The following is a 22,960-nucleotide window of genomic DNA, read 5'->3' as shown; positions in this document are numbered from 1 at the left end:
ATTTCTTTGTTTTATGCACACAGTGTTTTAAAAAAAGAATTGTAATGATGCTGTTTGTGTACCATTTTATGCCCTTCTTTTTCATTTACAATTATAGCTAACTCGTTCCCTTGTGTTATTACTTTTGTAAGCATCTTTTTTAGTGGCCATGTAATACTGTTCTAAGTAAGTATACACATCACAGTTTGCATATGTATTACCCAGCTGTTGGACATTTAGGTGCTATTCAGTTTTTCTACATGTCAAATGATGCTGCAGTGATGTTCTATTCTGAAGGCTTGTTTTTCTAAATTTAAGTTTGTCTCTTTGGGTCAATGTCAATATCTTCTGAGGAGTAATCCCTAAAATTTATGCCATTAATTCTACCACCAGCAATGTGTGAGACTGACCATTGCATTGTCTTTTTTTTTTTTTTTAATTTTAATTTTTTTTCAGACAGAGTCTCACTCTGTCACCCAGGTTGGAGTGCAGTGGCGCGATCTCAGTTCACTGCAACCTCCACCTCCTGGGTTCAGGAGATTCTCCTGCCTCAGACTCCTGAGTAGCTGGTATTATAGGCACGTGCCACCCCGCCTGGCTAATTTTTGTATTTTTAGTAGAGATGGGGTTTCACCATATTGGCCAGGCTGGTCTCGAACTTCTGACCTCAAGATATATATAATTATATATATACATAAAAATATATATACACACACATATATATCTAATATATATATGCACATATATACACTATATGTAGCGGGAACCATATATGTAATGGTTTCCTTTTGAAAATGATATATTACAATTCAGTAAACACAAACATTTCTATAGAGTTATCTTTTGGATACTTAAAGTCATGTTACACCTATGATCTTATTGTCTGTGTTTTTTCTAAAATACATACTATTTGGTGGTATTTACAATGATTCTTTCAAGGGATGCTGAGTGTTCCATTGAAGATGTGCAATGTTTTAACTTCATTCTTTTATTGCTGAACATTTATACTAATTCTGATTTTACTTGATTGTTTTGGTGCATGTGACCTTATTCCTTTTTTGAGATTATTTCTTAAACTCATAGAACTGAGGTTACTTCTAACCTCACTTGATCAAGTAGGCAAAATGTTTTATGTCACATGCCTAACATTTTTCCTAGTCTTACAAATTTGCAAATTTCACAAGTATTAGGAATTTATCAGTTTTAGCAATGTCATGGAAATTGTCAGCTAAAAAGTTTAGAATTTTTACTTAATAGGCAGAAACTTGCATTTTGTGTTTTAAATTTGTATTTATTTTATGACCAATTAGTCTGAGTATTAAAGAAAAATATCTATTTACCAATTGTATTTATTCTTTTGTGAATTAGCTCTTCAGTTTTGTTTTTGGATATTTCTGGCTTGTTTACCTAACTGGTATCTTAATCCTCCTGGTATTTCTTATAATTTTCTTGGTTGTCATTGGAACTATGACACAACGAACTTCCCTCGTGAGGGAGGTAACTGAAGCAACCTGAATTATTTTTTGTCACAGATCCTTCTTGAATTAAGAGAAATGTCGTTAAACCATGTTGAAAAGTAGATTTGACTTAAAACTGTTTTCCATTTATAATACGTTGTCCTGGCACTTTTAGTAGATGGATCTGTTTATATCGTATCTGGGTCTGTTTATATTGTATCTTACACTTTAAAATAAAATTATATGGATAAGCAGCTATTGTTTCTCCAATTAAGGGTACTCTTTTCTTACAAATGGACATAAACCTCAGTGATACCACCAAAATTAGTATAATAGGGACAAATTCAAGAAAAGAATTGGTAAAATATTTGGGGTAAAGTTCCCTGTGTTTTCGCTTTATTTTGGAGACGAGCTGAGGAGTGGGAGACAGTTGTTTCCATAACAGTGTTTTCAGGGCGATGTGTACCAGCACCGCTGGCTCGCACTTTTCTTCAGAGCAATAGTAGACAAGGCTGGACAAATGTGGACACTTTATCCTATGGATTGAGCTGTCACATTCTAATGGGAATAGAGAATGGGAGAGAAAGCTGGCAGGAGGGGAAAGGGAGAAGAGACTTGGAAACCACTTCAAAATTTATCAAGATTTGAATACTGGGGTAAGATATCAACTGTGTAAAAAATACATAGAAAATAGAGCAAAAGAAAATGTGCCGAAATATATTTAAACATTTCCCTACTGTTGAGTATTTGGATGAATTGGACTTTTTGCTCTAGGCATAAGAGAAGATCTTTGTGAGGTAACATTACGGGTAGTACAGCTTTATTCCCTTCATGCTTCCTGAGTTTTTATAATTAACCCATCTTACTTTAAATAGCAAGTAAAAAATGTTATGTTAATGCTATGAGTACTAGTGCTTCCTTTTTTGTTTGATGATTTCACAAAGCATTGTACCACAATAAATTTCTACATTCATGTTTCTCTGCATAGTATACTTCCCAAAAGATATGAATATAATGTCTAAGGTGGTACCTTCCAACCCTATAGTCTGTGATTTTATGATATATGTATATATGTGTCATTAAAAGACATACCTGTCAGTATCAAGCCAGGCTATGTCGGTAAAATGCAATGCTTAGCAAACACCACTCAATCTAGTAGTTCAGCACACAAAGCAAAATATTTATTTTTAATTAAAAAAGAAGGAAATCTAATGTCCTGTAGAACTCACCAAGAGAAGTCAGCAATACTATTTTGTGAACATGACTATTATTATTTGAAACTGGTGCTTTAATAATTTCAGGCACTTATAAGACAATCAGAAATTGATGTTTGTCAGGTACATTTGTTCTAAATAATCAGAATAGTCCTTCTTGGTAACATTTTGTTTAAAGTACATGTGCTCTTTTAAAGGATATAGCATTATTTTTAAAATCTAAAGGCTAGGACTAAAAAAATAACTGATGACCTGAAATCATGTCATACCCATTTTTAGATCTATATTTATACAATAATTAGAACATCAAACACCACATGTTCTCACTCATAGGTGGGAATTGAACAATGAGAACACTTGGGCACAGGAAGGGGAACATCACACACTGGGGCCTGTTGTGGGGTAGGGGGAGGGGGAGGGATAACATTAGGAGATATACCTAATGTAAATGATGAGTTAATGGGTGCAGCACACCAACATGGCACATGTATACATATGTAAGAAACCTGCACGTTGTGCAATGTACCCTAGAACTTAAAGTATAATAAAAAAAAGAATTAGGACATCAATTCCACTAGGAATCAAGGAAATCAATTAATGGACTTTGTCTTTTCAGTGCTTATTTTAGGTATTTCAGAATTTAGAAGTAAAAAAATAAAAATCTCTCACCTACTGCCTATTAAATTTTTTCCTATGAAATTTGAGAACTCCTGTATTGATCAAATGATGGCATTTCTAGAGTACATTTTTGTTTTGTGGGTAAATTTGAAGAGTCTTACTTTATTAAGCAAACTTCATATTTGATTTTCCAAGTATTAGAATAGCCACCTTTCTTACAGATGGCTCTAGAGGAAGAATTCTTGACTGTCTGAACACTGAAGTTGTCTCATTGCAAAGTTCAAGTAAATAAACTTGAAGTTATAAGCTATGGTGTATTTTCTGCAAATGAAGCAGGTTATTATCAGTTCCTTTAAGTGTGCATGAAAACTGGTACTGTGAAATATAAGTAGAGTCTTTATATGAAATAATTCAGTTAGGTTTCTTTAAAAAATCAGGAAATGATGGAGAATTGAAGAGACTAATGAAATGTATTATATATGAAAACCTCCTTTTCTCTCCATTGGTTGAAGGTGTACCGCAAGCCAGAGTTTCCATTCTTAGGGGAGGAGGACTCAGTATATTAGATTAATTTTCTAACAACCTTATACTCGGTAGTGTTAAGTGTATTCTTTATCTGAACTGTTGTGAATTTAATGGGCTATTCTATATGTTGGCAGGATATACTAGTATGGGAATTATAATGGAACATTTCAATCCATATCATTTTAGTTGAAAATAGTTTTTTTTTTTTTTTTTCCCCAATTATGCTGCCCCAAGAGATATCTGTAAGGGATTTAAACCTCTGAAAATGTGCAATTGTATATGGCTCTGGGATATTTGTAAGATAATTCCTGGCTAGAACACATACTCAAAACAGTTTCTTGTTAATAACATGATTAACATCCACAATTTACATGTGAATTCTACCCTAATGCATCGTGCTTAAAAGGAGCTTTAATTATTTCAACTACTCATGTGGCTCTGGCCATAGTTTTCCTAATCTTTACCTAGAGAATGTCACGGAAGATTGTGTGGTTAATGTCAGAAACTGGTTTTAGATCATCAGTACACTTGAGATTCCTAAGTACACCCTGCTATATGATACATAAACACCCTAATTTTCACATACCATTTCAGAATTAATAATGCAATTTTAACTGCATTTGATTTTTTTTAGATTAAAGCAGTCTCGAAATCAAGTATAAAGGATTCAGAAGTTCAAAGTGGAAGTCATTTATGTAATATTTTTAAATTCATTGAATATCTTTATTGGGTACCCCTCTAGCTTCTAGACATTTAAACCAACAATTACAATTTTAACTCCTCTAATACAAATGTATAGAAAGAACTCCTGTCCTCAATAGATTTCTGCATTGAAACAGCAGTTGTTGCTTCATTGTCTGAGATCTCAGGGACTCAGGGGCAACAATTTATATTTCTTATACACTCTTGTCCAAAATCTTGCCTTTTCTCAGCTATTTAGCTGTCTGACTTTATCTTATTCTACTTTACTGTCACTAGAAGCTTGACTTTCTGTCGCCTCTGCTATTTGCAGCTGCCGGTATATGTTTCCAGCTCTCTGGTTTTCTCTCGGTACCTTTTTTTTTTTTTTTTTTTTTTTTGAGGCTGGCTCAAGTATGTTTAAAATTTTTGACTTGTTCCTGAAGTTGTTCCAATTTTTCCTTTAAACTGGGCAGGACTGATAGTGTTTCCTGGATGACAGTGTTTTCTCTTTCCTTTTTTTAAAAAAAAATCCCTCTTTTCATTATAGGACCCAAACCTGTTTTTAAAACTGGATCTATTTCTTCTGTTTCTGACATTCCCTGTGTAAACAATAGTGTTCTGTAAATGTACCAATTCTGAAGCCTTCCCAGCCCATCACTGTACATTTACCTCTGCTCCGACAGCTGCCCTTTGAACAATAGTATTCCAAACATGGGTTTTTATATTTCACACTTATGCATTTATTTATAATAGTTCCGCGAAGTTTTCATGAACTCAGGCCACCGTCCTGAGTTCCAAAAGATGACACGCTCCTAATCGTACAGGGACTTGCTCATGTTGCTCTTCTGCTGCCTGCCTGCTCATAGGGTCTAACACCTCACCCACCACCACTCGGAGGCATCTCACAGTCTGGGGCTTTCAGGTCCCCACTCAGCCTACACATCCAGCCACTTGAAAGCAGGCAGGAGAAGACCTGCCTATGTCCAGGCATATGGCGTTTTACATGATGCTCATGATTAATCAGTGTTCTGGATGGAAAATGACCAACTCAAATCAACTCTTCTGTGATCAGATCAACTCTTCTGGGGGTGGAGAAAGGGGTGAGATGGGGAACATGGAGGGAAGTATAGGGCGAGAGACAGAATTAGTGCTGAACTAGAAATAGAACTGGAGTCTGACATGCAGCCAGTTGTATTTACTGTATCTAGAGATGCTTTCTATACCTCTAAAGTAGTTTACTTAGAGGGACTTTCAAATTCTGCTTCAGCTCACTTATATCCCGGCTAGGTCAATGCTCACACACAGCCTTTAATGTATTCATTTGTTTTACGCTAAAAACACACACCCTTTAATGTATTCATTTGTTTTACGCTGACTTGAAAATTTCCCTCATTTCACCTTCTAATGATCTGGTCTACTAGCCAAAGTGCAAAAGTCTCACCTTGAAGGCATGGGAGTCATGGAGAATTGCCAAGGTCTCAGTGCCCATAAGGAGCTAGTGAACAGAGCTGAGTCTAGGAAGGGTAGGGGGCAGAGACTAAAGTCAGGGCATGGAGTTAAAGGATGAGACTAGAGAGAAGATTAGGAGTGAAGGAAAACCAGGCACATCGTGGGGCTTGGGCAGAGGGCGCTGAATGGCTGACTATGGTGTCAGCCGCTTTCTTACCCTTGCCAAATAATCCCAATACTTTTAACTTTTCTTCATTGGTTATATATTGTTTTGTTGATGAAATGTTCTGAAATTGCATTTTTAAAATGAGGTTCTGCCTCAGTAAAGAACCAGGGTTGGCACGTCCTCTCAGAAGCCTCACATACGTGGGCAAATGTGTATGTTCAGTGAATCGTGGATTCTGACACCAGAGGTCTTGTTGGCCATGACTCCTGTGTTCCCGGGAGCACTGGAAAGTTATCCCAAACCACAGAATCAAGTTCTGCTTCTAAAACTCCCACAAAGGGGTGTTTAATGCCTCCTTTCATAATCCATTTGTGTGTTTAATGTTCCTTCCCAAGACCAAAGTCTTCCTTCATCTCAACCCTGGAGTACTTTCTTCTATCCCTTTCCCTAAAGACGGACAGCAGTCAAACACCTTCTCTATGTAGATAACTTGACTGTTATTAATTCTCTCCCTCGAACTTTTCTTACCCTTGCCAAGTAATCCTAATGCTTTAACTTTTCTTTATTGATTGTATTTTTTGTTGATACAATGTTCTGTAATTTGGGTAGTGAGTTGGAGACTTATATTTGGGCCCTTATTACGTGCCTGGAGTTGTTTTAGTTATTGCAAATGTCTTAATGGATTTAATTCTCCTTGCTGCCCTATGAGACAGGGTATCGTGCTCGCTTTAAACATAAAGAAATTGCATCAAAATTTTTCTGTGGATCTACACTCACAGTCTAGAATGTGAGAAAGGCTTGCAAACAAGTCTCTAATTTCTGGATTAATTTTAGAATTTTTAATTTTTTAAGTTAACTTTTGCCTTTCTCAAAGTAGTTCTTGCACCTAGATTAGAATCAAATGGGACTAAAAGGCTGAATGTACTAATAGAAAACACATGGCATGTACTCACATGTGTCAGACACAGTGCTAAATGTTTTATACATCTGAACTCATTTAATAATCACAGCGACTTACTATTATTGTCTCTGTCTTACAGATGGGACACTGGAACATGAAGAGGTTTATTTAGTTGCCTGAGTTCAAAGACCCAATAAGTGGTGCAGCTGACAGTTAAGCAAGTGGTGTAGCCTAACAATTCTATGTCCCTGTCCTGCTTACAATGGAAGTGGTAGCACCGGGACCTACTCCTCTCGTTCCTCCCGTACCTCGTTCCTCTTTCCAGATATAATCATGCATTCTTTTTGATATTTTTTCGGATATTTACCTCTGTTTCTATTTAGCTCTGGCATATCCTTTCCCTTATTTCCTGCCCCAACCTCTTAATCTTATTGTCTCATACTTTCTAATTCATCAGCATTTACCTTTTTGTAACCATGTTATTTTTGATTATTTATGAATCAAGTTGTTTATAATTATTGTGTTTTTAAATTAATTTTTATTTTCCTGGGACATATACTTGCCTTGTTTTTCATTTTCATGATTGTCTCTATCCTTATTTTTCTCAGGCATTCCATCCAATGTCACATACCTCTTGATTTTTTTGTTCTAAATGTTCACATATATTGGATAACTCATGAAACTCATGTTTTTCCTAAAGCTCTTTCTCTCTAGATACCCTCTCTTCCATTCAAGAAGTGACCAGTCATTCTCTGGGTCTCCTGCATGGCTCTTATCCTAGGACTCTCCATAAATTTTTTTTTTTTTAAATTCCTGCACACCACGTCTTCTTTTTCTTAATTTATTCCCTTGCCATGTTTTGTAAGTGTCCTAGTTACTTATTGCTGCATAACAAATCACCCTAAAACTCGATGGCATGAAGCAATTTCTGATTTCCACCATTCAGTGGGCTAACTGTGTTGTTCTTCTGTGCCGTGTGCTGGTGACTGGGGTGCTGGCATGTCTGTAGTCATCATGGGGCTTGAGTGTTCTGCACAGTGATGGCGGCTCCCTCGCACAGTTGGGGGATAGTGCTGGTTGTTGGCTGGGAGCAAAACTTGATCAGTCAACCAGAATAACTGTGCATGGCCTCTCCATGTGGCTTGGACTTTTCACAGCACAGAAAAGTCCTTGGTTTTGTGGTGGAGCATCTCAAGAGTGAGCTTTTTAAAATGCCCTGAGGAAATCTGCAAGGTTTCTTATTATCTGACTTTGGAAGACCTATAACACCACTTTTGCCATATTTGTTGAAGAAAATCACTATGGCAAGCATGGATTCCAGAGAGGAAATTAGACATATTTTGATGTGAGGAGCAGTATGTGGACAGAGGGAGGGAAGAACTAGTTGGCAGCCACCTTTGAGACTAGCTACCATGTTAGGGTAACACTGCTGTCATAAACTCCAGCATTCAGGTGACATAACACAATAATATTTTATTCCTACTTATGTTTATCTTCTCTCTCCTTCTATTTTATGGCTCTTTCACTAGAGCATTGGAGTTCTCTGCTTTTAGCTGGAGGATGACACCTCTGCTTCTTAATCACTTTGGCCCAGAAATAACACAAATCACATCTGCCCCATCCTATTGTGGAATATAGCTACACCCAGTTGTATGGCCAAACCCCCCTAGAGCATTGGAGTTCTCTGCTTTTAGCTGGAGGATGGAGAAAGAGCAAATATAGGAGACACCTCTGCTTCTTAATCACTTTGGCCCAGAAATAACACAAATCACGTCTGCCCCATCCTATTGTGGAATACGGCTACACCAAGTTATATGGCCAAACCCAGACAAAAAGAGGGCTAGGAAGAGTATTCCCTGGCTGAGTAGCAGGTACCCAAGGAAAGCTTTGTGGATGGAAGGAAGATTATAATTTCTGATGAATAGCTAGTTGTCTCTGTCACGCTTATTTGCAAGAGCACAACTCCCAATAGCTTCTTGACAAAAGTGGTTGGGAGAAACATATTTTGATCATTGTACATAAAAAAATAGACTTAGTCTGGCCTTCCATTTGATTAATAGGTTGACTGGATAGAGAATTGTCTGTTAAAATCATTTTCTTTTACTTTTGAAGGTTTGCTTCACTGTGTGATGCCAATTTGATTCTTGTTCTTTGAATGTGAATTGCTTTTCTCTCTGCAGATTGGAAGATCATCCACTAATCCCTGGGCTTTGGGAAACCAGTTTGCTATAATTTAACATGGTGTTTTCATTTATTGTGCTGGGTCACTTGGTGGGCCCTTACAATCTTGAAACTCATATGCTTCATTTATGGGAAAATTTCCAGCATTATTTATTTGATACATTTTTCTTCTGTTTTTTTTCCTCTCATTTTTTTTCTTTTTTACAGGAGTTATTAGATGTTGTATGTCTTGAGTTAACTGATTTTATCTTTCTCCCCTCTTTGTCTTTTAGATCTACTTTCTAGATGATTCTCGCAAATCATCTACTTTCTAGATGATTACCTTTCAACAGTTGACTGAATCAAAATGTGTAGCTATTAAGTTTCAACAAACATTCTTTCTTATTTTCTAGATTTTACCTCCCATAGCATCTTGTTCTTGTTCATAGGATACAAGATGTTCTCTTATCTTTCTGAGGATATTAATCATATTTTTAAAAAGCTATTTTTTATTGATTGTTCTTCTATGTCTTCCAGAGTTCTGCTGTCTTATTTTGGTCTCTCCATTTCATGTGAGAGTCCATTTTTTACATATCTAGTGATTTTTTTCCTGCCTATTCACATTTAGCATTAACTAATAAGAATTCAATGATTAAATGCCCAATCAGGACCTCTGGGTGGGCATAGCTTTTCTTCTAATAAGTCTCCCTGTATGGTGGTCTGGCAGCAAGTTGCCCCTTTTGTTGGGAAATCTCCCACAGCCGGAAATTAGAAGTCTTTTACCTGAGGTTATTCGGTTTCCTTGCAACCATAATCCCCTTGCTTGTCTGCCAGGCTGCTGGTGTTTTTGGAGCATGGCAGGGCAAGATGTCTGGGGTAATGGCTATCTCTTAATATTTATATTTTCAGCCCTTGTGCTTCAGCCTTGCCTGAGCTCTGCTTTTTTTTTCCCAAAGGCTTTATGGTTTAATTCTTTCAGAGGACCAACTTGAAGATTTCTCATGGGAGTTGCATGGAGCGAGTTGGTCTTTGCCTGGCTGCTGAGGGTTGAGAAGAGGCAGCTGGGGTCCTGACCAGGCGTCATTGGGTCTCTGTGTACATCCATGTGCTTTTCCCTGGCTTACTCCAGTTATTTCTTCAAAGGCTTCTTTCCCGTTAGCATTCTCTTCTGCAGCATTACTTCACTGCTAAGCCAATTGCCCCTCCTCTGTCTGCTTTGTGCCTTTACATTTTTTGTAAGATTTCACATATTGATGTCTTCTGTCCTATTCAACTTGACCTTGTGAAGTTTTAGCTTTTCACACCTTTATTCACATTTATCAGGGTTTTAAGAGGGACAAGAGAGAGGGTGATTCCATTACCTTCAGCGTTTTATACCATCAAGGGGCCCACATTTAGCTCCTAAATTTGTCTCTTTGGGTTACAATTACAGGCCTACACTGTTTCCTAAAGCACTAACCAGGAGAGCCTTCCAACAGCATCTATTCCGTGTACTGGGAGCATCCTTTCCCTATCTGTATTTATTGTAAAACTTTTTTTTTTCTAAAGATAATGAGGAGTTGCCAGATGTTTCCATAACAATGAAGATAAAAATGGAGAGTCTGACTGTGAATAGTAGATTATGGATCTATGTTACTTGATCTTAGGTAGACTAGTAGTAGAAAAAGCAAAAGCATCTGGAGTCATAAAGATCTGGTTGGGAATCCCAGCTCTGCTCCTCTGTGACTTGAGGAAATTTGCTCAACTTCTCCGAACCTCCATTTCCATATTTATAAAGTACTATTAACAAGTATTCTGCAAAGCTATTGTGAGGATTTAAGGTAATGATGGTTGAAAGTGGTCTTGTATAAGGTTTAACAAATTGTAGTTGTTTTTACTATTACTAAAGAATTACCCTGACCACTGATAAATAGAACATTTCTAGAGCCACTGACAAATATTCTTTGTCAGCTCCTAAGAGGACACTAGCAGACAATGACTATTTAAAGAAAAACCTCATTTAAATACTTGAGAAAAGCTATCTCCTTATCTTTCCCATAAATCTTCTTTGCTTCTCATAATGCAGAAATGAGTTCCAGGCTTGGAGATAGCAATATCAGGGCAATATTTTATAGTGTTATTGCATTTTGTATCCAAACATGCCCTGAGGATTTTATAAGCAAAAATGAAATTTCTTCACATCCCTGTGGCATAGGCATTTCATTACTAAATTTATAGGCAGATAAACAGTGACTCACAAAAATGAAAACTTTCTCCCCCAACCTTGGCTATGACTAATGAAATTCAGCAGAAAATAGCTCTCCATGTACCTCCAGTGAACCTTATATTCAAGTTTTGCAATCTGAATACCCCCTCAGCACCTTGAGAGTCTTGTGAAAAGTTGAGATTAAAGAGGATCCTTTCCATAAAGATACAAGGTATTTATTAGGGTTGAAATGGGGGGAAAATGGAGAAGGGAGATGGGCAGAGAATCATTAAAATGTAATGTTGCAAAGGCTGTGTTTTACAGCAATGCAAAAGAAAAGGTATGAATGGGAGGGAGTTTATCTAATAGAAAGATAGTTCTGCCGCCACTTGCTCTGTGACTTCAGGAAATTTGCCCAACCTCTCTCGACTTCAGTTTCCTTATCTATAAGAATTCTTCTGATTAGCAGCTGTGGACCTGATCATGTCATTCAATGTAACAAGTGTTAGTTGTCTACCTGTTATGTGCTAGCTGCACTCAAAGCCAGACCTCTATTGATTTTTCTCTTCACCCAGAAAGAAATTCCAGTTCTTCTAATACATTTTATAGTTCTAATATGTTTATAAATTAAAATTTTGAGATTAGTTAGTCTCTACTAATGCAATATTGATTAATCATTATATGTGCAAAGCTTCACTAGGCAGGATCAGTGAGGGCTTCAAAGAGGAATAAAGATGCAATTCTTGTTCCTACAAAACTTACACTTTGGGGAAAGATAGACATCAACAGAATGAGCTTTAATGCAAGTAATATGATACTACCTACTCTGAAGGAGGTTTAAAAAATTCCACAGTAGATATATGAGGAAGAGAATTACTCTTGGAGGAACCAGGGAAAGTTGCACAGAGGAGATGATCTCTAGACTAAGCATTAAAGGAATGCATGGAATTTTTATAAGAAGAGAAAAGAAGGAAAGGAGTTCTAGCTGGAGAGTTAGCATAAGCCAAGACAGGATATGGACATTTGGGGGAATAATGAGTGGGAGTATAAGGTATCAATAGGAAACAGTTGAAGAGAACCACTTGTTTTTTGAGTGCTTCACTATCCTCAGCTGCAAGAAAAGGTAACATAAAAACATTTACACCAAGTCCTCTTCAAACTATGCAACTTGATGGTTTTCTTTTTTTTAATAAAGAGTAGGTCAACTTGAAAAAACAATCCCTATTGAAGAATTGGAGTAAGGCCAATCAGGTGTCCTGAGAGGAGAGCATCATTTAATTAGGCACAGAGGAATCTCTGACTTAAAGAAACTTGACCCTATTCTCTTTTAGTTCTATTTGAAAATGATGAGGGAAAGACTCTAATTGTCCAAGCTTAGGTCAGGTGCCACCATACCTTGGACCAAATACTCTGGAATGGAATATGAGATTTCTAAGGTGGCTACTTTCATCTGAACCCTTGGATATGGCAGGGACAAAAAGCAAAGCCAGAAGAAGTGCCTTGGGAAGTATGATGCTGTATAGTTCAGAAAAAAATTAATCTACCACCGTAACTTGCCCCAAATTCCATGACTCATGAGTTGTGAAACTAAAAGTTGAATGCCAAGCCTTACGATATTTCTAATGTGCCTTGTTTCTTCAATGAAAATTGTATGTAAATTTCAGATGTTTGCAGACTTCATTTCAGATTATGTAATTTTCAGTCATGGAATTTTCATTTCATTCTATTATTACCTTTTTTTGTGCTAAGATTCTTTGTTCATCCACTGTATGTTTCATTTTCTTTAAATTCTTAAACATATTCTTGTCTATAAAGTCCAACATATGTCTCATCTCTAGATCTCTCTCTCTCTTTGGCTACAGTTCACATTTTCTTGCTCCTTTGCATATCTAAGCATTCTTAAATTTTTAATAGAAAATATTTTATATTTTAATTGTATGAGAGTCTGGATTTTACTGTCTTCTATTAAAGATTGAGCTTCATTTTGGCAGGTAGCATATTTACTAGAAGGTCAGCTGGACCCTCTTGATGTTTGATTTTCCAGTTTTGTTAGGGTGATGTATTCATTTCCTAGGACTGTCTTAATAAATTGTCACAAACTTTGTGACTTGAATCAACAGAAATTTATTTTATTACTATTCTGGAGGCCAAATCATGCTGTTAGCAGGGCTGCACTCCATTGGAAGACTCTAGGGAAGAATCCTTCCTTGCCTCTTCCAGTTTCTGGTGGCTGTAGACACCTGTTGGCTTGTGGATGCATAACTTCAATCACTGCCTTCATCTTCACATAGTTTTCTCCTCTGTGTCTGTCCTCTTTTTCTGTCTCTTGCAAGCATACTTGTCATTGGATTTAGGGCCCACCCAGCTATTCCAGGATGATGAGGTCCCAGACTTGATTACATTGTAGAAAAAACTTTTTTCAAATAAAGTCACATTCACAAGTGTTGAAGGTTTGAACATAGATGTATTTTTGGCAAGACCACTTTTCAACTCATTACAGGTGGACCTAGAATACACTTAACTTGGAAAGATAGAGTGGTACTACTCCCAGGGTATAAACGTTCTGGGATCTCAACTGAATGCCTGGAATTTTCAGTGAGCTCCATCTACTTTGGTCAGCAGGCGCTCCTATGTCTCTCAGAACTATTCTCTGGTAGACCTTGTGTACATGCACCACTTAATAGCCAGACAAAGACGCACAGAAATCCTTTATGCAGATTTGTGGAGCTCTTTCCCTGTGCTGCTCCATCCACTATGGTACCATGGCCTGCAAATGCTGGCTAGCTAGTCAGCCGTAAACTCTTACCTTAGTCGCCTCGGCTCAGCCAGATGACTATACCTGGCTTAGAGTCCATCTTTCTGCACTAAAGGCTGAAAAGTGCCTCCAGGTAGAAAGTGAGGGCAGCTGAGAAGCTCATGCTGTGTTCCAGTGATTACTTCATTGCTTCTTAGCTCCACATCTGCCCCCTTTATTCCTAGGGCCCTGACTGCTCCACTCTGTATTCTTTTAAGGATCATAGAGTAGTGCTGTTTATTGTTCAATGTCTGAAAAGAGTTTTTTCATTCAGTTTTTTCCCCCAGTTTTGTATCTGTTTGCAGTGGGAGGGCTAGTTCAGTACCAGTTATTCCATCATTGTCAGAGGGCATGTTCCTTCATAAACTTCATAAACCACACATATGTTGAGGTGGATGTCAAGTTCGTGTCTGGAATTGAAAAATTAGCCTTCTTTTGGGTCATTTTTTTTTCTACCAGTCATGATGAAACAATGGCTGACCCAGAGATATCAAGACAGTTTCTCTCTGGACACTGGAATGTAATCTATCTTGCAGTATAAATTATCAATGTGCGTGGGACTGTGGTTTCAAGCTGCAGGAAGCTGGTGGAACCGGCTGATGATATTCAGAAATGCAAGGGGTGCATTGACACAGTGTTTTTGTGAGTGCCTCACTATATTAGTCACCTGGAAAAATGAGGCCATGCTCATATGTTGGTGAACAGGGTGGTAAAAGCTCTCAAAGCCATGCAGTATAGAGAAAGCTGCAGAAAACCGATTTTAATTCTTGATGGGCTGTCATATGAAGAAGGATTGTATTTGCTCTGAGTGCATCAACTGATAGAAGTAGTATCAATGGGTGTTGCAGGAAGGAATAATTCATTGAACTGAAACAAGAACTTTCTATTAACCAAAGCTCTCCAAAGATGGAAGAGGCAGTGACTTCATATTAATGGAGGCATACAGGCTTTTGACTGGTGCCAAACACCCACAATTTGAACTTAGCAGCTTAAAACAACATCCTTTATTATCTTACAGTTATGTGGGTCAGAAGTCCAGGTAGGCTCAGCAGGTTACCCTGCTTAAGGTCTCATAAAGCTGAAATCAAAATGATGGCTGGCCTAAGCTCTTATCTGGAGGCTCTGGGGGGGGAAATCTGCTTCTAGATGCATTCAGGTTGTTGGCAGGTTCAGTTCTGTGAGGTTGGAGGACCGACATCCTGGTTCCTTGCTGGCCAGGGGTCATTCTTAGCTACTAGGGGCCAACCCAGCTGAATTCCTTGGTCTGTCCCCTCCATCTTCAAAGCCAGAAATGGAATGTTGAATTCTTCTTGTGCTTTGAATCTCTCTGACCCTTCCTTCTGCCACCAGCTGGATAAAGTTCTCTGCTTTAAAGGGCTCAGGGGATTAGGTTAGATCCATCCAGACAATTGCCCCTTTTTAGGATGAACTGTGTCATATAACACAACACAATCATGGGAGTGATATCTCCCCATATTCACAGGTTCCAGGGATTAGGGTGTATGAATCTACTGGTTAATTTTAGAACTGCGTACTATAGGATATACCCCAGCGGAGAAGTGATGACCGCTCAACAGGAATGTCACCCAGGCTTCTCAAACATAGAATGGGCCCTTAGACTAGATGAACTTTAAGGTCCTTTTTAGTCCTGAAGTTTTATGAACATTTTAACAGGATTTATAACTAATATTTACAAGAAACAGGGACTGCAGATAGGAACCTGTTGACAGAAACTGTTGACCTACAGCTCATCTCTGTTCTAACACTGGCTGATCAACTTGCACAGCAGCAAATATTTTTGGTTACAATGTCAGGTCTATATATTTATCTTGCTTCACCCACCAGCAAAGTCATTTCCTCTGGCCCCATGCCATGTTCGCTCCAAAGATCCCACTCTACACCTTCTCCACCTTTCTCTGCATCAAGAATGTTTTTAGGAGTAAAACTTTCATTTATTCATTGGGGTTGGTTGTTTTTATTTTTGACCTCCTTCTATGTGACCTCTTCTTTCCTAGATAATTCAAAGTTTCCAAAGACAGGGAAAACATGGTATCTTCCCTCAAGGAGCTTAATGCGCAGTAGTGGAAACAAGATGTGCATAAATAACGGTTATATAAGACCAGTTGTGGTGTTTTAAATAAATCAATTGTGGGAGTGTATAGATAACATGCCTGGGAATTAAAAGGAGTGAGGAGATTGTCCTTTTCTCTTGGAGGAATCTGAGAAATATTCTTGGCGAGAGTTGGCCTTAGACCTGGGTCTTGAGGAATGAGAATGATTTGGGCAGGTACAGGTGGGGAATGGCATTTCAGGCAGAGAGGGTTTTGGAGACAAAGCTGGAGAAATAGGTTGGAGTTACTTTGTCAGGCCTTGAACCAGATTGAGGACTTTAGCTTGATTCAGTAGGCAACAGAAAGCATTCTGCTAAATGCATATAATAATGACAATAATCTCCTCCTGACAAACTTTATAGAAATAGGGCAATTCAAATATCATAAAGAACATATATACAGGATGATAATGGCACACAGTAAACTTTAACAAAAAGTAATAAACTAAAAATATTCCTGGGGAAGAAATAACACCTAGCTTTATCCTGTTTGTTCATTTTCCTTTGCCTTTGATTTTCATTGTTCCTGTTCTGTAGCTTGAAGCTGCTTCTTTGTGTGTGTCAGTGAAGCCTGCGCAATGCTGTGAAAGCCCTGGATATACTTTAAAATTCTCTCTCTTTTTTCCCTTGGCTGATTTACTTATGTCCATCAAAAGCATATTTTGAGTCAGGTGGAATGCATACATTCAAAGCCAGTTTTAAAATTCTTTTAAAAAATTAAATCAATTTTACTACTTAAAGTATTCCTGGATTGTCATTCCTTTGTAGAGGTTTATTTTATATAAGAATTTTATAAACCATAATTCAAAAGCAGTTGCCCAAAAGTGGTCACATCCAAAGGTCTATTTGATACAGCAGGGTTTATAACTTTTTAGGACTAGGTGTCTATCAATAGGTGGTCACTTCAGGACCCTTAGGAAGGTTCTAGCCCATACCTGATCTTCACGTGCAGACTTCAGGGTTACTGGGGCTTCTGAAATTCCCCATCAGGGCTGAAATGCGTTATAACTAATGCCTTTATGTTGCGATCAGTCACTGACATCTCAGTGTTAGCAGAATACCTGTGGGTGAGAGTTAGAAAAGAGGATCAGGGTAGCGTGAGCGCCATTGAAGGATATGGGAAAAGGCAGTGTCACAGGGAAGGGGCTCCAAGGACACAGTGACCTTTCTCCATTGTGTGTTTGATGGTTCTAGCCAAGTGTTTTCCACAATGGTCACTTGTCATTTATTACTCTTGGTTTTGGAAACACTAGGTGACTCTGAAGATACCATCCCTGAACACAGCCAGGGGCTTAAGTGACAGTTGTAGTGATCTTGTACTTAGGCCTCTTATAAAACTAGGTTACGGGAAATATGGTCCCACACTGCCATCCAGCCTACACGCTCTGTCTCTCTTGTTTGAAGGCTATTTTCAGATGGTTTCTTTGAGAGTCAACACTGCTTTTAGAATTATAGAGATCTGGACTTACATCTGGTTCCACAGCTTATTGACTGGGTGACCTTAGAAAGTCACCTAACTTCTTCTAGCCTGTGAGAATAAATTCAATGTCACATGTGAAAATGATTAGATATTCACAGTGTTTGGGTTAATTTCATATGTGTGGCAAATGAATTTTAATTTTAGAAATCTTTGTGTATGATCTGCATGCTTTAACAGAGTGTACCATTTGACAAACATTGATGGACATTATTATTATTATTATTATTTTACTTTAAGTTCCGGGATACATGTGCAGAACATTTAGGTTTGTTACGTAGGTATTTGTGTGCCATGGTGGTTTGCTACACCTCTTGTCTCATCCTCTAGGTCCCCTCCCCTCACCCTCCACCCCCAACAGGCCCTGATATGTGTTATTCCCCTCCCTGTGTCTGTGTATTCTCAATGTTCAACTCTCACTTACAAGTAAGAACATACAGTGTTTGGTTTTCTGTTCCCATGTTAGTTTGCTGAGGATGATGGCTTCTAGTTTCATTCGTGTCCCTGCAAAGGACATGATCTCATTCCTTTTTATGGCTCCGTAGTATTCCATGGTATATATGTACCACATTTTGTTTATTGAGGATTGACATTTTTTTTTCTCTGTACATATCTCTGTGTTATGCATGGTGAGAAATGTAAAGTTGAAATAGACAGGTCCTTAGGCTTCTTCAGATACTTCATCTCTGGCATCATGTTATGCACTGGTGACTGTAGTTGATGGAGATACAAGAACCACCAATAATGGATACAGCTTGTTGCAGTGAGGTTGTATCTGGTAGTCTTGGTATTTGAAAATTTAGTATTTATGGTTTTAACAATTCATGGCACACACAAATCCCTTGACCTGTATGTAGCCATTTAAAATTTAGCTGAGACTCAAATGTGAAGTTCATGACTACACAAGCGTGGTGAGTCACCATGGCGGACTGCCCAACATCCACATCTCAGTGTGGCCTTGCTGTTTCTTAGTCATTGTTAGTAAGTAGTCAAATTAGTGATGAGGCAAAAAGGTTCTTTGTGGCATGGTGCCAGAAAGAAGGCCAACAGGTTGATGGTGGTGGTAGAAGGAAAGGGAAAATGAAGGGATTTAAGAAAATAATGGCTCATTGGCAGTTTTTTGTTTGTTTGTTTTTGTTTTTGTTTGTTTGTTTTTGTTTTTTTGAGACGGAGTCTTGCTCTATCGCCCAACCTCGAGTGCAGTGGCGCAATCTCGGCTCACTGCAACCTCCACCTCCTGAGTTCAAGTGATTCTCCTGCCTCAGCCTCCTAAGTAGCTGTGATGACAGGTACGTGCCACCACACCCAGCTAATTTTTGTATTTTTGGTAGAGACAGGGTTTCACCATGTTAGTCAGGCTGGTCTCAGACTCCTGACTTTGTGATCTGCCTGCCTCAGCCTCCCAAAGTGCTGGGATTACAGGCATGAGCCACTGTATCCGGCCGGCAGTTTTTAGATCAATAAATTATCTAGTAATTAATTTGGTGATAGCTTAAACCTATTGTATGAATGGGTTGAACCAAATGTTCATTTTATGTAGAAATAAAACAGTTCAAGAAATTGGTTCAAGAGGGCTAAAATTTGTAGTTATGAGAAAAATGAATAAAATTTAAACTTGTCGTTCTTGGCAATGAAGAGAGAAAGTTCACGTGGGGGAGGGGCTCGCTGGTCTTTCTGCCATAATTCTTCCCAGAGATTCACTTCTTAGAATTCCGTACCAGTTACTGTTACCACTCTGCTGGCTTCCAGGAGGCACTGCTCCGCTTATGTGATGATACCAAGCAGGGAACAACAAATCCTTGCTTTAATACCGTATAGGCCAGTGGGACTGAGGCTGGACAAGGCTTTACTAAAGGGTGGATTATACCAAACTGGAAATGAATGCTGCCTGGCTCTGTACCTGGTCAGAAAAGGGTATAGTTGCCTTGTCCTTTGATTTGGGGCTTCCTACCAGAGATCTTCACACCTGGTCCTAGGGTACCTTCCTTTGGCCCAGTTCCAGTTCTTTCCACTTCTGCTTAGAATGTTCCGAGGGTGTTAGGGTCCTCTAATGCAGATCCAAGAGACCGAAATCCAGAGAGAATCTCTGCTCCGCCTGCCTGAGGTCTGCCTACTCCTGTTTTCTATTAGAGTTCCTGTTTCTTTCTTGATGTTTTAAATCAGACAGGCTGTTTCCTTCAGGGAGACCCTCATTTCTACCCTCAAATATGTTAGGTGCTGTTATTATTCCCATTATGCAGATGAGTACAGATTATTTTTCTTGTTCAGTGATGGAGTATGAATTTCAGCAGCCCAGCTCTAGAGCCTATTTTCTTAAACACTAAGTGGTGTCATCTTATCATATATAAATGAGTTTCATAAAGCATGTTGGAATCATTAAAGATCCAGATACATCATTAGAAGTTTTAGTTGTGTTTTATATCAAATATATATGCAGTATTTCCTAAACTTCTCCAATGACAAAGCTCACATGGGATGCATATGGAATTGCAAGACTACCAAATCTTCCCCATGGAGAATCTGATTCAATAGAGGCCTGAAGTACTGATTTTTCTAAAAGTTTATATTAGAAAATACACTAATAGATTTTTCTGAAGTTAGATTTAGATAATAGATTTTTCTAAAGTGTATTTTTCTAAAAGTTTATTTAAATTTGAAAGTTTATTTCTAAAAGTTTATTTAAGTTTGACTCTTACCTTTGGGCAAGTTTCAGATATTCTCCTGACGGGAGTCCGTGGTTGTTATTGCATTAGGAGCCCTTCTGATGTCTTTATAGTCTCAGCAGCTGTTGCCTCCTTCCCCAGTTTGACTCCCACCCCCGCAATGCCAAGCCTTTATCACTGGGACCTATTTTTTGTATACAGTATAAGGATGTGTGGATTGAACTTCATTTGTTTTGGTTTATGGATATCCATTTTTTCCAGCACCGTTTACTAACAAGACTAACCTTTCTCCACTGCATTTTAAAAAATAACTTTGAGGCCAGGTGTGGTGGCTCACGCCTGTAATCCCAGCACTTTGGGAGGCCAAGACAGGCAGATCACCTGAGGTCAGAAGTTCGAGACCAGCTTGGCCAACATGGTGAAACCTTGTCTCTACTAAAAATACAAAAATCAGCCAGGCGTGGTGGTGTGTGCCTATAATCCCAGCTACTCAGGAGGCTGAGGCAGGCGAATCGCTTGAACCCGGGAGGTGGAGGTAGCAGTGAGCCAAGGCTGCGCTATTCCACTCCAGCCTGGGCGACAGGTATGAGACTCCATCTCAGAAAAAAGTATTAATAACTTTGAGATATTATTTTCATACAGTACAGCTCACCTAGGTAAAGTATATGATCAATGGTTTTAGTTGCACAAATATTCAGATTTGCGCAACCATCACCACAGTCAACTTTTGAACATTTTTCTTACTCTAAAAAGAAACCCCATATCTAACAAGCACTCACCTCACAGTGCCAATTTTCTCCAGCCCTAAGCAACCCCTCGTACACTTTCTGTCTCTATAGAATGGACTATTCTAGACATGTCATAGAGATAGAATCATGTAATTTGTGGGCTTGTGTGACTAGTTTCTATCACTTAGCGTAATGTTTTCAAGGTTCATCCATGTTGTATCATGTTTGTCAGTACCTCATTGTTCCTTATGGCCATATAATATTCCATTGTGTGAATATATGACATTTTGTTGATCCACTTGTCAGCTGATAGACATTTGAGTTTCAACTTTTTGGCTATTGTAAATATACTGCTATGAATATTTTAATACAAATTTTTATGTGGGTATCCATTTTTGTTTTTCTTTGATATATACCTAGGAGTGGAATTGCTGGAATTATTTAAAACTCTACATTTAAATAATTTGAGGAACTGCCAAACCGTTTCCAAAGCAGCTTTACAATTTTACATTCTTATAGTGATGTGTGAGAGTTCCAATTTCTCCTCATTCTTGGAAGACTTATTGTTTGTCTATTTGATTATAGTCATCTTAGAGAGTGTAAAGTGGTATCTTATTTTGGTTTTGTTTTGAATTTCCCTAATGACTAAAGATGTTCGGCCAGGCACAGTAGTGCACCCCTGTAAACGCAGCTATTCAAGAGACTAGGGCAGGAGGATTTCTTGAAGCCGGGAGTTTGATGTTACAGCATATGGTGGTCACACCTGTGAGTAGCTACTACATTCCAGCTGGGACAACATAGCAAAACCACATTTCTAAAAACGAACAAAACCCAAAGCCAACCAAACAAAAAAAGAATTCTAAACCTCAGGGGCATATGAAGTTGTTGAACATCTCTTCATACCCTTATTGCTATTTGTGTACATTCTTTGGAGACCATGACTAAACAGAGACTTTGCCAACTTTTAAATTAGGTACTTTGTCTTTTGATTATTGAGTTGTAAGCGTTCTTTATATATTCTGTGTCATGGTCATCCCATGGAAGTGGAATGGGGCCTCCCTACCCAAAATTTGGATTGAGTGTCAATACTGATAACACCATACGTGCACCAAGAGGGTATGAAAAGCTTAGCTTTGTTACCTACATAATCAGGCTTTTTGCAGAGAGCAGGGCAACCTTTCAAGTAAGTACAAAAATGGCCCACGAGAGAAGGAAAGAAGATTGGCTTGTCCTTTATTGTGGCTAGGGGCTGGAGCTGGGGTTGGGGGGGTGGTGGATCTCACACACATGCCAAGGCTTTTGTGGTTTTAACTCTTGCCAATGCCAAAGGAGGGAGTACACAGCCTTTCTTATCGGTTTGCCCAGATGTGGAGGAAGAGTGGTGATGCTTGAGAGCTGCCAATGGGAAAACATCAGAATGGCGTTCCTCTTTCTCACTGTCTGGATACCAGTCCCTTATTCCATCCATGATTTGCAAATAGATTTTTTTCTATTCTGTGGATTATCTGTTTTGATGATACTGCTTATAGCACGAAAGTTTTGAGTTTTATTAAGTCCAATTTATCTTTTGTTCCTTTGCTGTTTGTGCTTTTGATATTGTAGCTAAGAGACCTTTCCCTAACCCGAGGCCACAGAGATTGATTCCTATCCTTTCTTCTAAGAGATTAAAGCTTTAACTTTTACCTTTAGGTATATGCTCCATTTTAAGTTAATTTTTGCATATGGATAGTTTTTGCTGAGGTGCTATTGTACATTTGTCAATAATTGGTCATCTATGTATATTCCTTTTCTAACTTTTCTATGCTGTTTTCTTGATCTATTTGTCTATCTTCATACCAGGGGAGGCTCGTTGT

The 22,960-nt window shown here is 38.4% G+C and overlaps 1 long non-coding RNA gene across 1 annotated transcript in view; it reads right to left on the bottom strand.

The window, feature by feature from the left end:
- LOC103876741 overlaps positions 1 to 20,491 on the bottom strand; it is a 63,709-nt gene extending 43,218 nt beyond the window's left edge. Inside the window, exons 1-2 of the long non-coding RNA XR_002516536.2 lie at positions 20,413 to 20,491; positions 17,175 to 17,300 (exon numbers count right to left, since the gene is read on the bottom strand). This is a non-coding gene — a long non-coding RNA (uncharacterized LOC103876741). The remainder of the gene's footprint in view (positions 1 to 17,174; positions 17,301 to 20,412) is intronic.
- Positions 20,492 to 22,960: the final 2,469 nt, after the last annotated feature.

This window comes from Papio anubis, chromosome 14 (genome assembly GCF_008728515.1).
Source record: "Papio anubis isolate 15944 chromosome 14, Panubis1.0, whole genome shotgun sequence".
Lineage (NCBI taxonomy): Eukaryota > Metazoa > Chordata > Mammalia > Primates > Cercopithecidae > Papio > Papio anubis.
This window is presented reverse-complemented; position numbering and strand designations above follow the sequence as displayed.